Source organism: Hylobates moloch, unplaced genomic scaffold (genome assembly GCF_009828535.3).
Source record: "Hylobates moloch isolate HMO894 unplaced genomic scaffold, HMol_V3 SCAFFOLD_1, whole genome shotgun sequence".
Taxonomy (NCBI): domain Eukaryota; kingdom Metazoa; phylum Chordata; class Mammalia; order Primates; family Hylobatidae; genus Hylobates; species Hylobates moloch.
This window is the reverse complement of record NW_026652276.1, coordinates 135535105-135550338: the sequence shown is the minus strand read 5'-3', so window position 1 is coordinate 135550338 and position 15234 is coordinate 135535105. Positions and strand designations below refer to the sequence as shown.

General features: G+C 36.5%; 1 protein-coding gene across 6 annotated transcripts in view; it reads left to right on the top strand.

The window, feature by feature from the left end:
• BBS9 (Bardet-Biedl syndrome 9) overlaps positions 1 to 15234 on the top strand; it is a 547551-nt gene that overhangs the window by 300118 nt on the left and 232199 nt on the right. The gene's annotated exons all lie outside the window — the stretch shown is intronic.

The following is a 15234-nucleotide window of genomic DNA, read 5'->3' as shown; positions in this document are numbered from 1 at the left end:
TACAATTTTATCACCTGTGTAGATTCAGCATCCACCACCACATTCTAGGTGCTTCACCACAGGACTCCTTCATGTGGTCCTTTATCACATTTCTGCCCTTCTCCCCTGCCCCACTCCATTCTGTTGATTTTGAAAGGAAAAATCAGATTTTTGTTTTCAGGATTAATTTTCCTAGGGGACAGAAAAATAGCTTACTATGTTTTTGCTCATAATACATTTGTTTCTTAAAATTTTCGTGATTAGGCCGGGCACGGTGGCTCACGCCTGTAATCTCAGCACTTCGGGAGGCCGAGGCGGGCGGATCACGAGGTCAGGAGATCAAGACCATCCTAGCTAATACAGTGAAACCCCGTCTCTACTAAAAATACAAACAATTAGCCGGGCATGGTGGCAGGCGCCTGTAATCCCAGCTACTCGGGAGGCTGAGGCAGGGGAATTGGTTGAATCTGGGAGGTGGAGGTTGCAGTGAGGCGAGATCACACTATTGCACTGCAGCCTAGGTGACAGAGGAAGACTCCGTCTAAAAAAAAAAAAAAAAAAAATCATGGTTATTTGAAAAGTAGCAGCAATTTAAAGGACAGTCTATAGTAGCAGTGGAATATTGGAAAGAACACTGGGCTTGGAATTCAGACACCACAGTGTTGTTGCTTATTAGCTGTGTGGATTTTGGCAATTCCCTTACCCTCCCAGAACTTCTGGTTTGTTCCATAAAATGGGATGACTACTCTTTTGTTACAAAGATTATATTCCATAATGTATGGAATTTACAAAATTTGTTCCACAAATATAGACTGCGAATTTGGTGTGTCTGTGCTGGGGTAATTATATGATTCTTCAGTCAGTAGGCACCAATGCCCTGTCTGTTCCACACCTCTTTCCCTCTTTAGGACTCTTTTTGTTTTGTTTTGTTTTGTTTTCTATTTCCTTCCTTCTTTTCCTTTCCTTTCTCCCATTTCTTTGTTCACTTCTCTGTCTCATTCTGAGGTCTACTGCCATACCTGCCTGCCATACTTGAGACTGTAGGTATGGTCAACCTTGTCTTTAATGATGCTGTATCTTTTTGTAGACACAATGGTGGAAGGGCATTTAAAGGAACTTGAAGAGGATCCTTGATTTAATGCTTTCCAGATTTTCTATATAGTAAGACTTCGTCTTTTACACATTTAAAGTTCAGAGGTTTTTATTTTTTCTGCTTAGCCTCACAGTTGAGGTTTTCCATGATTTGTAATATTACAGACAAGATTATCAACACCATGGCTTTTCACTTGAATGTGTATTGTTAAGTCCCATTCCTTTTAGATTAACAAAAAGAATGAATAAGCATTTGAAGGAAAAATATGAGTACTATAAGGATTTTGACTTAATTTTTATGTACCTTGCCATTCAATTTTATTATATATATATTTGTAATAAATTAGGGTGAGAGGTTGATTGTTCAATAAGTTTCTTGAGCATAATAAAGTCTATTTTAATTCCATTTAGTCAATTTTTTAATGACATACTTAACACATGAATATAATTTCCCAAAGAAATTTATAACATTATACATAATGCTAAATTTCCCATCTTGGTTCCTTATCAACTGCTCAGAAATGTAATCATTCTTACTGTTTTTGTTTCTTTTCACACCTTTTTTTTGGCACATAGAAATGAAATATTGTTTCATCAGGCTAAAAAAAAACTCCATAAAGAGTATCATACTATATGTATTAATCTAGCTCTCTTTTTTCTTTTTCTTCTAAAGTATGTACTGGAACTCTTTGCATGTTAGTGCATAGATATACTTCTCTATTTGTAATGGTTACATAATAGTTTATGATATGAACAGTCTGTAGTATGGACAATCACAGTTGATTAAAGGACAAATCTTCATAATAGTTTTAATGTTGAGTCTAACATTGAGAAAAATCCTTTTTCGACAACTCTTCTGGGATCGAACAAGCGTACCATATACCTTATTATCACATACCTTCTGTTTAGTGTTTTTCTTATCTTTATGCTTTGCCTAGGTAGGGAGCATGATTTGCTTGATGGATTAGCCAAACTCATGAAATAACAAGCCATGCTAGAGGGCATTCCTGTCACTGTGGCATAACTACATTGCATGACTTTACTAGATTTTTAAAGTGTTTTCCTAACGTACCACCTGTTTGGAGTTTTGTTTTCCTCCTGTGATAGGATCTTTTAATTTTTCAGCAAAATGTTCTCTATGAGACACACATATACACATGCACACATACACCAGCATACCCATACATACACACTACCTTACAGATATGTTGTACCAGATTGTAGCTCAACCAATAGTATATGAAAATGCCTGCTTTCCTAGGTTTTATTGCTTATTTTCATCTTTACAATTTTTAACTGAAACAGTAATTTGATTGTTGTTTTACTCCTTACCTCTTTCGTTGCTTACCAGAGATGCTGCATATTTTTCACATGTTAATTGGCCATTTGTATTTCTTTTTAATGGCTTACCTATGTACACATTTTGTTTAATATTCTATCATGTTCATCTTTTTCTTACCATTTTGTGTATATTGAGGGATAATCTTTGATCATACTTTCATCATGCATGAAAATACTTGATACCTATTTAGGTATGTAATCTCTCATACATAAAAAAGTTTTACCAATTTATCATTTGCCTGTTATTTTTTATTTGTAATGTATTTTTGACACATGAGGTTTAAAAAACATTTGTGTAGTAAGATCTATCCATCTTTTTCCTTTAGGTTTCTCTGCCTAGGAAATCCTTCCTTATGTATGCCAAGAGTATATGAATATCAATTTATAAATTATTCTAACATTTTTATGCTATGATTCTTTAAATGTACTTTTGTCACTCCATCTGGAATTTATTATGCAATTTAGTGAGAATCTAATCTCCCTGCTCCCTGGTGAGCTTATTGTCTCAGCCCCTGCTTATCGCATATTCCATTCTTCTACTGAGCTAAAATACTACCTGTGTCATTTAACAGTTTTACTGTATAGCAAACCATCCCAAACCTTAGTGGCTTAAAACAACAATAATTCATTATTTATTGTTCATGAGTCTCTAGATTAGCTTGGTAGTTCTGTTGATCTGGGGGGTCGTGCTTGGCTGATCTTGACTGGGCTCACTCATGTGTCTCTGGTCAGCTGGTGGCTCACCTTGGGACTGGATAGCTAGGATGTATTTACTCATGTATTTGGCAGATTACTTGCAGTTAGCTGAAATAATTGGGCCACTTGTCTCTCATGGCCCAGCAGACTAGGCTGGGCTTGTTCACATGGTGACTATATGTCCCAATGCACAAGCACTTTTCAAGCCTCTGTTTCTGTCATGTTTCTAGTGTTCCATTGGCTTTGGTCAGTTCAGATCAAAGAGGTGGGGATATAGACTTTGCCTCTTTGTTGAAGGAGTGGAGAATTGTGTACTTTTTAAATAATCTACCCTCTTTCATTCAACATATATTAAATTAGCAAACTATTTTAAATGAACATTTCTTTTTGAAACTTTTCTAACCCTTCAATTTAGGTCTTCTATATTTAAAGATTTATTTTTTTCTATACTTTTGAGATTTCAACTTAAATTTTTGTCGTCATTAAAATCTTATTCACTCATAAGCAGTTGTGGTCTATGGACTCTGAAGATAATTTATCTGAAAATTAGGTTTCTCAAGAGTCGTTTAAAGTAAACAGAGTAGGCTGGGTATGGTGACTCACGCCTGTAATCCTGGCACTTTGGGAGGCTAAGGCAGAAAGATCCCTTGAGCCCAGGAGTTCGAGATCCCTATGAGCAACATAAAGAGACCCTGTCTCTACATAAAACTTGAAAATTGGCTGATAGAGGTGGTGCTCACCTGTGGTTTCTGCTACTCAGGAGGCTGAAGTGGGAGGATTGCTTTAGCCTGGGAGATTGAGGCTGCAATGAGCCATGATTGTGCCTTTGTATTCTAGCCTGGGCAACAGTGCAAGACCCTGTGTCAAAACAAACAAACAAACAAATAAAAAAGAAAGAAATAAAAAATAATGCAAACAGAGCATCAGTGTTGTTTTTAGGCGAGTAAAACTGTCTAATATTTGCCCGTGTGCTTAGTTATGGTCAGTTCTTTGAAGGATGGAATCTATTACCCAGTTTTTTTTAATAGGTCTTCACCTTAGCTTGGTCCAGGACTGGCTTCAATGGGCATGTCACCTGCACAGTCACACACAGCCCTGTTTTTGGTTTAATGCTCTGTAGTAGCCATATTGGATTTCTTAATACTTTTAGAACAAGGGGCCCTGTATTTTTATTTTGCTCTGGGCATCTCAAATAACGTAGCTGGTCCTGGCCCTGTTAGGATAATAACAACTTCCTGATGAGTAGAACAAGACACCTGGGAGTTCAGATACAGAGCAAAGTTCAAATACAGAACAGCCTTATTACCCCTACCCCAAATCACATGTAGGCCTTTCCAAAGATGAAGAAAAGGGGATGCAATGGACATCAGTGGTAGCTCTTCTGGATAGCTCAAGTGCTTCTTCTTGGGACAAACATATTGGTTAATTGGCAATGAGGCAACCATCCATGAATGGTTATCTCATTTAGGACCATCATCCTGCAATCAGCCCTCTCTTGGCCTATTGTGGGTGGTAGCCTCTTTGTAGCCTCTTATATTTCTAACAGGTGGGTCACTGGCTTTAAGATGCATCGTTAATAGTTTTGAGTTTTGATGCAAAAGCCAACCACTTCCCTCCCCATTTTCAAATGCAGGTTATTTCCTGTATCCTGTATAGGAACCCTCAAAACCACATTCCCATCTTAGTTTTGCTAGCATGCCTTGCCTACACAGTGTCTACTACTGCATCATACTCCTGTAGGAGCATACAACAAGCACCCTTACTGAGGCCAACCTAAGGTTGAAGCAAGGAGAGGGGACCTAGGATTATCAATCTGGGAAAAGCAGAGCATGATTCTTACAGGGGAAGGATTTGGTCTCCAGTGAATAAATATTTTTCAGTTGCCCACCACAGTTTCAGTAATTATGTTGCATTTATGCAGCCATAAAAAAGAACAAGATTATGTCCTTTCCAGGGACATGGATGGAGCTGGAGGCCATTATCCTTAGCAAACTAACACAGGAACAGAAAACCAAATACTACATATTCTCACTTAAAAGTGGGAGCTAAATGGTGGGAACACATGAAGACATAGGGAGGAACAACACACACTGGGTCCTACTGGAGGGTGGAGGGTAGGAGGAGGGAGAGGATCAGGAAAAGTAACTAATGTGTACTAGGCCCAGTACGTGGGCGGTGAAATAATCTGTATAACAAACCCCCATGACACAAGTTTACCTATGTAACAAACCTGCACATCTACCCCTGAACTTAAAATACAAGTTAAAACTAATAAAATTTTGGGAAAAATACCATCCTTTTTGAAAGAATTTTCATCTTTACTTCTAGCTTTGGAGGTATAATGTTGAAAGAATGTAACCATGTTGAGAATGTCTTCCTTTCAGTAGTTAGAAACCTAAATTTCCTCATTCGTAAAATTGGACTACTGCCTTCTCAATCAACTGGATGTATTTTTGGAGGACCTAAGAAATAAAGTAGGAGAAAAGAAAGGAAATTCTTATTTATTGGGTGTCTGCTGAGTTCGAAGTAAATTTTATTTATTACTTCATTTAATACTTAGAATTATCATGTGAGGGTGGCATTATTGTTTATAGAGGAAGAACCTGAAACTCTGAGTAGAGTTAAGAAACTTGCTTGGTGTTACATAGATATTAAGTATTGTATTCCAAAGTCCAGGCTTTAGAATATCATGTGGCAATTTTACTTTAATCATTGTCAGGTGGGACATAGGCAGCCTAGATTTTCTTTAGCAAAATTATGGTCAGGGTAAAGAAAAAGGAAATGTGTGTGAACTGTTTATACATGTTCATGCTACGTATATGTATATTCATGATCATCTAATAGTCATTGTATACACACCTATTAGAAAGGTAACAAAATCTTTTGGAGAGTTCCCTCAAATCTGAAATTGTATCTGAAACTTAAGTATCAGAGGACTTTTTTTGGGTGTGTGACTTTGTTGGTTTTACTGATACCTAAGTTTAGCTTCTTTGCCTTCAAATGCTAATGCTTATTGGCAGAAAAGCTTTCCCAAATAAATTCTCTATTTTATTATAAAATTTTCACATAAATTTGTTAGTCAAAGCAAGACTGATTGGTTGAGTAAATTGAAATGGAAGAAATTAGACTTAAACCCTATGACTTGGCTTATGTTTTGATGCTATTATACGTGCTGCGGTTTTTCTCCTCACTTCAACACTAACCCTCTGTTGTAGCAGAGGGAAAATGTTTACTGATCTAAAAGTTGGTGTCAGATGACATATGTGTGATGTAATGACTGGTAGTCATTAATGTTCTAGAGAGGCAGTTGGCTGATTTTTCTCTTCTACAAAACAGAGGCTGTATTAGGCATAATTTTAAATAGAGATCCTGTGATTTGGAGTTTGCTATTTGTTACTTTTTCTGTACTTAAAACTTCCTTCCACTCTGTTTATTTGTATAGTATTGATATATAAAAATCATTTTAAGTCACGCCGAAATCTAAGAGCTTTTTGGTCCGTGAGTTTTTAAATGAGCGTGATTTTGGCTGATAACACAGAGGAATATATAATGAAACCATTCAGAGGCCCACTTTCCTCACTGTCATGGACAAGTAAAAATAATATGCTGAGAGACTAAGAAGGAGCTTTCATGGATGTGGTGATGTTGCTGGGCTTGTTTTTCATATAACCACTTAACAGCTAAAAGGAAATTCTTTCTCAGAAGGTGATAGAGTAAATAGGTGAGAAAGGAGGAGGACACAGAAATTTGCAGTCATACGTTTGTGGATGAACAGGGGTGGTAAGTAAAAACAAAACAATACAAAACAAAAAAAACTGAGATGTCAGTAAAAAAATGGAATTTGTACGTTTTTACCCAGTAAGTTTACTCTTGAATATTTAGGCAAGGAAATAGTTCACAAAGAAAAAAAATACATTCATCAAGATGTTCATTTATATTATTAATTATCTTTGCAGGAAATTGTAACCAGCTTTCTAGTTGGAAAGTGATTAGTTTTATCATAGTACTACTATTTGACATGATATCATTTCATATCATTATTGCGTTTCATTATTTTCAAACCAGAATTATATAAAACATTTTATATAACTGAAAAAAGCAGATTATGAAATAGTATATGGTAAGTTACAAATAATGAAATAGATGTGTCTATAATAGATACATGTGCAAAAAATTGAAAATGGTGTATGTTTATTTTAGATGACTTTACATTTTTATGCAATTTTAAAAAATATTATAATTTGATGAGTGCATGGATAGGAAGAATCAGTATTGTGCAAATGGCCATATTGCCCAAGGTAATTTATAGATTAATGCTATTCCCATTAAACTACCATTGACATTCTTCACAGAATTAGAAAAACTATTTTAAAATTCATATGGAACCAAAAAAGAGCCTGAATAGCCAAGACAATCCTAAGCAAAAAGAACAAAGCTGGAGGTATCACCCCACCTGACTTCAAACTATCCTGCAAGACTACAGTAACCAAAACAGCATGGTACTGGTACAAGAACACACACGTAGACCAATGTAACAGAATAGAGAACTCAGAAATAAGACCGCACATCTACAACCATCTGATCTTTGACAAACCTGACAAAAACAATCAGTGGGAAAGAATTCCCTATTTAATAAATGGTGCTGGGAGAGCTAGCTAGCCATATGCAAAAATTGAAACGGGACCTCTTCCTTACACCAAATACCAAAACTAACTCAAGATGGATCAAGACTATCATCAGAGTGAACAGACAACCTACAGAATGGGAGAAAATATTTGCAGTCTCTCCATCTGACAGAGGTCTAATATCTAGAGTCTACAAGGAACTTAAACAAATTTACAAGAAAAAAACAACCCCATTAAAAAGTGGGCAAAGGACATAAATAGACACTTTTCAAAAGAAGACATACGTGGGCCAAAAAACATCTGAAAAAGCTCAACATCACTGATCATTAGAGAAATGCAAATCAAAACTGCAATGAGATACCACCTCACACACCAGTCAGAATGAGTATAATTAAAACATCAAAAAACAACAGATACAGGTGAGGTTGAAGAGAAAAAGGAACACTTTTATACTGTTGGTGGGAGTGTAATTTAGTTCAACCTGTGGAAGACAGTGTGGTGATTTCTCAAAGACCTAGAGGCAGAAATACCATTTGACTGAGCAATCCCATTACTGAGTATATACCCAAAAGAATATAAGTCTTCAATTACAAAAATACATGTATGTGTATGTTCATTGCAGCACAATTCACAATAGCAAAAACATGGAATCAACTCAAATGCCCATCAGTGATAGAGTAGATAAAGAAAATGTGGTACATATGCACCATGGAATACTATGCATCTGTGAAAAGGAACAAGATCATGTCCTTTGCAGGATCATGGGTGGAGCTGGAAGCCATTATCCTCAGCAAACTAATGCAGAAACAGAAAACCAAACACTGCATATTCTCACTTATAAGTGGGAGCTGAATGATGAGAACACATGGACGCATTGTGAGGGGAAACTACACACACTGGGACCTGTGGGAGTGGGGTCGGGGGAGGGAGAGCGTCAGGCGGAATAGCTAATGGGTGCTGGGATTAATATCTACGTGATGGATTGATCTGTGCAACAAACCACCGTGGCACATGTTTACCTATGTAACAAACCTGCACATCCTGCGCATGTACCCTTGAACTTAATAGTTGAAGGAAAAAAAATAAAAATTAAAAAAATTGATTAGCACAAAAATAGCTTTTTCAAAACAATGTGAATGCATTAATATACTGAATCATACACTTGAAAATGAGGAGCTGACAATTCTCTGTGCCTGGTATGGCACTATCTAATAGATAGCCACATATAGCTAATTCACACTTGAAATGTGAATTTTATGTTATGTGTGTTTTACCAGATATAATACCACAGATAACAACTTTTTGAAAACTGGGTTGTAGTCATGGAACTCCTGTTCTTCATTGGTATTTCTGAGTGAGCTATTTTCTCTTTCCTGTCTATACCTTATGAACTTGTTTCTCTGGTCTCAGAATATTTAGAGTTTTGAATTATTCCATATATGAGTTAGTTTATTTCTGTTCACTAAAAAGAGAGCAGTTAGATAACTGAATGGTATGCTTGAGTGAATGTAAAGGTGATGTTCTCTTGTTCTGTCTGACTCTTGCTAGTTTCTCAGCCAAACAAGCGCAATATACAAAGCTCTTTCAAAATTTTGTAAATTTTTCTTTATCTGGGTCAGAGTAATCTCCAAAGAGTGTTTGTTATAAGTATGTCCCTGACATATTCAATATCTGTGTGTGGGTATAGAGTCTAGCCAACACTGTCTGACAGAAATTTGTTCAAGTCACAAATGTGAGCCACATATGTTATTGTTAATTTCCTAGAAGATTCAAAGAGTAAAGTGAAACAAGTTAAAGTAATTTTAACCATGTATTTTATTTAATTAATTTATTTTTTGAGACAGAGTCTCGCTCTGTCACCCACGCTAGAGTACAGTGGCATTATCTTGGCTCACTGCTGGGACTACAGGCATGCGCCACCAAACCTGGCTAATCTTTGTATCTTTAGTAGAGACAGGCTTTCACTATGTTGGCCAGGCAGGTCACAAACTCATGTGACCCACCCGCCTTGGCCTCCCAAAGTGCTGAGATTACAGGCGTGAGCCACCATGCTCAGCCCAACAATGTATTTTATTTAACTCTGTATATTCAATATATCATTTCAACATGTAGTAAAACTAAAATTATTAATGAGATATTTTATATTTCATAGTAGGTCTTCAAAAATCTGGTTTATTTTATATGTGCAGCACATTTCAAGTGTGAATTAGCTGTATGTGGCTATTAGATAGTGCTGTACCAGGCATAGAGAATTGTTAGTTCCCCATTTTATATTGTTTCTTGTGATGTCTTTTTTCTTGATTTTTTTTCTTTCCTTTAGTCTTTTTAAATTCTTATTCATGAATAGACTATCACTGAGCCAATGATTTTCACTCACTGGATGTGAATAGCAGGCAGTTGTGAAGCACTCTTAGGTGGTTAAAGAATCACCAGAAACATTAGCTCGTAAAAACTATACATTCAAATATTGTTTAAAACAATGCCATCAAATTTTATGTCAACAGACTTGAGTCTTAGTCCCAGTTCTTTCTGGTGCTTTGATTTTGGGCATATCACGTCATCTCTCTGAGCTTCACCTTCTTCACTTAAATCTGTGGACCCTGTAGATAGAACTTGTCTGTGTAGCATCTTGCATGGTGCTTATCTTCCAGTAAAATTCTCAACAAATGTTTATTGTACCTGCATAGTGGTTATGAAAAGGGACTTGGAATCTTAAATTTTCATCAATTCAGAATTTCAGAAATCAGTGGGGCCTTAGGAATCATTTAGTGCCAGCCCCTAAATTGGGGTGAGGTTGTTGCCCAGTCAGCATTTGTTAGGTAGACTGTAATGATAATGATGTAAGTTATAGGGCTTTGTGCAACTGAATTAGTTTCAGAAAAGATATGTAAGTGCAAAGTATTATTATAACATTGGAGTTATGGTTCCCTAGATTTAGGTATGTAATGCTAATTGATATTAATGGGGGTTGTACATACTTCAAGGGGAGAACAGGCCTATTATCGTACGAAAACATTCTCCTTTGAATAACCATCTGGTATGCTTTACTTCCCTGGGGCGTGTTCACTTTTTATAAATTGAATGCATGCTTCTTTATCTTCATGTTCTTCAATCAGCATTTGAGTTTTCTGCTTGCTAGTGTTAGCTTGAACAACTGGCTGTATTGTACATTTAATATTAGGATTTTATCTTGGTAAGTTTATCAGATTCAGAAATTTGATCACCTTTCTGAAATAAACTATTCTGAGTCAGAAGTAATCAGTGTGTACCCTCTTCTGCTAAAATTTCGTTGTATTTGTTGTTTGATCTTTAAAAAAATAATAGTCCTTTGAGATATACTCAGAAACAAGATGTTTCTAATATTACAATAAAACTATTAATGGGCTCATTATGTGGAAATGAAAATCTTATCTTTTTGGGTCAGTGATGACAGAAAAATACATAAGTGGCCTCCAATTATCTGTAATTGTATGAGGATTTCTTTCATTTCTGTTATCTATCTTCCTGTTTAATCTCATCTGGCACAATTATTCTTTTTGTATTAGTTTTTTGTAAAGGAGTTCTGAACGGTTTGAATTGTGAATTAGCGATTATTACAACCCTTAGAACCCTCACAATCCTCCCGTCCACCTTCCTTCCCTTACCGTCATTTTCTCTCTCTAAGTAGAGGAAAACAAAGCCAGTTTCCTAGAGAGATTATTTTGTAATCTTTCTCAGCAAAAGAAAAAGCATATCTATGAACAGCTGAGCAGTTATATCAACCCCGATATGTTTATCTGTATATTAATATACAGAGAGCTAATAGTGCTCAGAGTGTTGCTTGAAAGTACCAAATATAACTAAGGATAAATTAAGGTGCTGTACTTCCTAAAAAGATACTTTTATGAGGCCCAGCTGTATATCCTGGAACAATCTAGCAGTAGGAAAAGTGATTTAATGTAATTAAAAGAAATGTACTTTGAACATTCGACCTTAAGTGGATTTAAATATATTTGTCACACTACCTGAGAATCATTGATAGAATGTCATGCAGTAAGATCAATACCTATCCAACTTTACCATGCTCCCAGATGGGCCACCTGTATTTTTATTTTTAACTTCCTTTTTATATGATTTCCAAATATCTTATAGCAGGATATTAAATTTCAGAGAATTAGGCCCTCACCCAAATATTGATTTCTCTACTTTCCTCCACCCCATCTCATCTAGGACTGGCTTCTAGCCCATCACTTAATATTCTTTTTCAGTTGATTCCCAGTTAAAATGATAAGCCAGAAGCCATATTCTTAGAGATGTTTTTCCTGTGGAAGTGATAGATTTTCGTGGGACCATTTCCCTCCATCTTTTATCCCACTTTTGTGATTCAAGGTAAAAGTATTTGAGAGGATCTACCTGTTGACAAAAAGAATCAAACTGTAGAATATTTGAAGAGATTTATTCTGAGCCAAGTGTGAGTGACCAGTGGCCTGGGGCACAGTCTCAAGAGGTCCTGAGAACATGTGCCTAAGGTGGTCAGGGTACAGCTTGGAATTATACAATTTAAGGAGACATAGACATCAACCAATACATGTAAGATGCTCATTTGGTCTGGAAAGGTGGGACAACTCTTGAAGGGGTGGGGGCAGGGCTTCCAGGTCATAGGTGAATTCAAGGATTTTCTAATTGGCAATTGGCTGAAAGAGTTAAGTTGTTGTCTAAAGACCTAGAATCAATAGAAGGAATATCTGGGTTAAGACAAGAGATCCTGGAGACAAAGGTTCCCTTGATGCAGATTAAACCTTCAGGCAGCAGGCTTCAGAGAAAAGACTGCAAATGTTTCTTATCAGATTCCCAGTTGATTCTGTCTAGAAAAAAGGCCTGGAAAGGGAAGGGGATTCTACAGAATGTAGATTTTTTTTCCCCCACAAGAGACAGGTTTGCAGGGCTATTTCAAGATTGGACAAAGAAACATATTTGGGGTAAAATATTTTGATTTCCTTCCTTATATAATATGTGATGTTATGCCAGAGTCAGGTTGGAAAGTAAGCCATGTTATATAGGGTTAAATAAAACCTCTCTGATGATACTTTATGGTTTGTAGAGTGTGTCTCCTCACACCCTTGCTAAATCCAGGCCGTGGGCTCAAGGAAGCCCACAGGTCCTGGTCCTTATGGTCAAATGTGTCAACAAATTGCCTCATTAGATAAGGTTAATTTTATGAATGTAATTATCTGTGGTTTTTATTTGTTTGTATTTGTCTTATTCCAAGACCTTCAAGGGGATCCCTGTTGCCTATTAGATTATGTTGAAATTTCTCACTCTGACATTCAAAAATTTCTGAAGAATTGCACCCAATTTCTTCTAATCTCATCTCCTATTCCTGCAGAAACTACATGCTGGTCAAGCTACCCTATCCTCTGAAAAAGAATGCAGCTTTATTGATATATAGTTTGCATACCAAAACTCATGCGTTGTAGTGTACCATTTAAGGATTTTTAGTAAAGTTGTAGAGTTGTGCACCATTACCACAATCCAATTTTAAACATTACCATTCCCCCAAAAGCCCCCTGTGCCCAGTTACACCTAATCCTTGCTCCCACTCCAACTACAAGAAACTACTAATCTACTTTCTGTCTTCATAGGTTGGTGTTTTCTGGATATTTCATATAAATGGAATCATACAATATGTAGTCTTTAGCATCTTTTTCCTAATACCATGTTTTTGAGGTTCATCTATCAGTTTTCCTCAGTGGTTGCTCCCTTTTATTTTATTTCCTCAACTTTTGTCTTAGAATCAGGCAGTACCTGTGCAGGCTTGTTACAAAGGTATATTGCATGATGCTGAGGTTTGGAGTATGAATGAACCTGTCACCCAGGTAGTGAGCATAGTACCCAAGAGGTAGTTTTTCAACTCTTACCCCTCTTCCTTCCTCCCCACTCTTATATCGCTCAAGTATCTGTTGTTCCTAACTTTATGTCCATATGTACCCAATGTTTAGTTCCCACTTATAAGTGAGAACATGCAATATTTGGTTTTCTGTTTGTGTAAGTTAAGTATAATGGCTTCCAGCTACATCCATGTTGCTGCAAAGATATGATTTCATTCTTTGTTTATGACTGCATAGTATTCCATGGTGTCTATATATACCATATTTCCTTTAAAAATATTTTTTTAAATAATTTCAACTTTTATTATAGATTCAGGGAGTAGATGTGCAGATTTGTTACATGGGTATATTGAGTGATGCTGAGGTTTGGGGTATGGATCCTGTCACCCAGATAGTGAACATGGTACCCAATAGGTAGTTTTCAACCCACACCTCCCTCTCTCCCCACTCTAATACTCCCCAGTACCACATTTTCCTTATGTAATTCACTGTTGATGGGTACCTGGGTTGATTCCATGTCTTTCCTATTGTGAATAATGTGGTGATGAACAGACGGGTGCATGTCTTTTTGGTAGAACAATTTATTTTCCTTTGGGTCTGTACCCTGTAATGGGATTGTTGGGTTGAATGATAGTTCAACTCTCAGTTCTCTGAGAAATCTCCATACTGCTCCTTACAGTGGATGAACTAATTTACATTTCCCCAGTAGTGGAAGTGTTCCCTTTTCTCTGCAGCCTCACGAGTATCTGTTATTTTTTGACTTTTTAACGAAAGCCATTCTGACCAGTGTGAGATGGTATCTCATTGTGGTTTTCATTTACATTTCTCTGATGATTAATGATGATGAACATTTATTCGTATGTTTGTTTGCTAATTGTATGTCTTCTTTTGAGAAGTGTCTGTTCATGTCCATTGCCCATTTTTTAATGAGGTTGTTTTTTGCTTGTTGATTAGTTTACATTCCTTTATCTCATTCTGTAGGTTGTATGTTTATTCTGTTGATAATTTCTACTGCTGTGCAGATGGTCTTTAGTTTAATTGGGTCCCACTTGCCCATTTTTGTTTTTGTTGCAATTGTGTTTGAGGACTTAGGCATAAACTCGTTGCCACAGCTGATATTGAGAAGTGTATTTCCTATGTTTTCTTCTAGGATTTTTATAGTTTGAGATCTTACATTTTAAGTCTTTGATCCATCTTGAGTTAATTTTACTATATGATGATAGGTAGGGATCCAGTTTCATTCTTCTGCATATGGATAGCCAGCCATCCCAGCACCATTTATTGAATAGGGAGTCTCTTCTCCATGCTTATTTTTGTTAACTTTGTTAAAGATTGATGGTTGTAGGTGTGCAGCTCTATTTCTGGGTTCTGTATTCTCTTCTATTGGTCTATGTGTCTGTTTTTGTACCAGTACCATGCTGTTTTGGTTACTGTAGCCTTGTAGTATAGTTTGAACTTGGGTAATGTGATGCCTCCAGGTTGCCCTATTTTATATTCCTACCAGCAGTGTATGAGGATTCTGTTTCTTCACATCCTTACATCACTTATTGTTGTCTGTTTATTTTTTAAAAATTATAGTCATTCTAGTAGGTGTGTAGCGGTAGCTCATTGTGGTTTTATTTTGCATTTTCCTA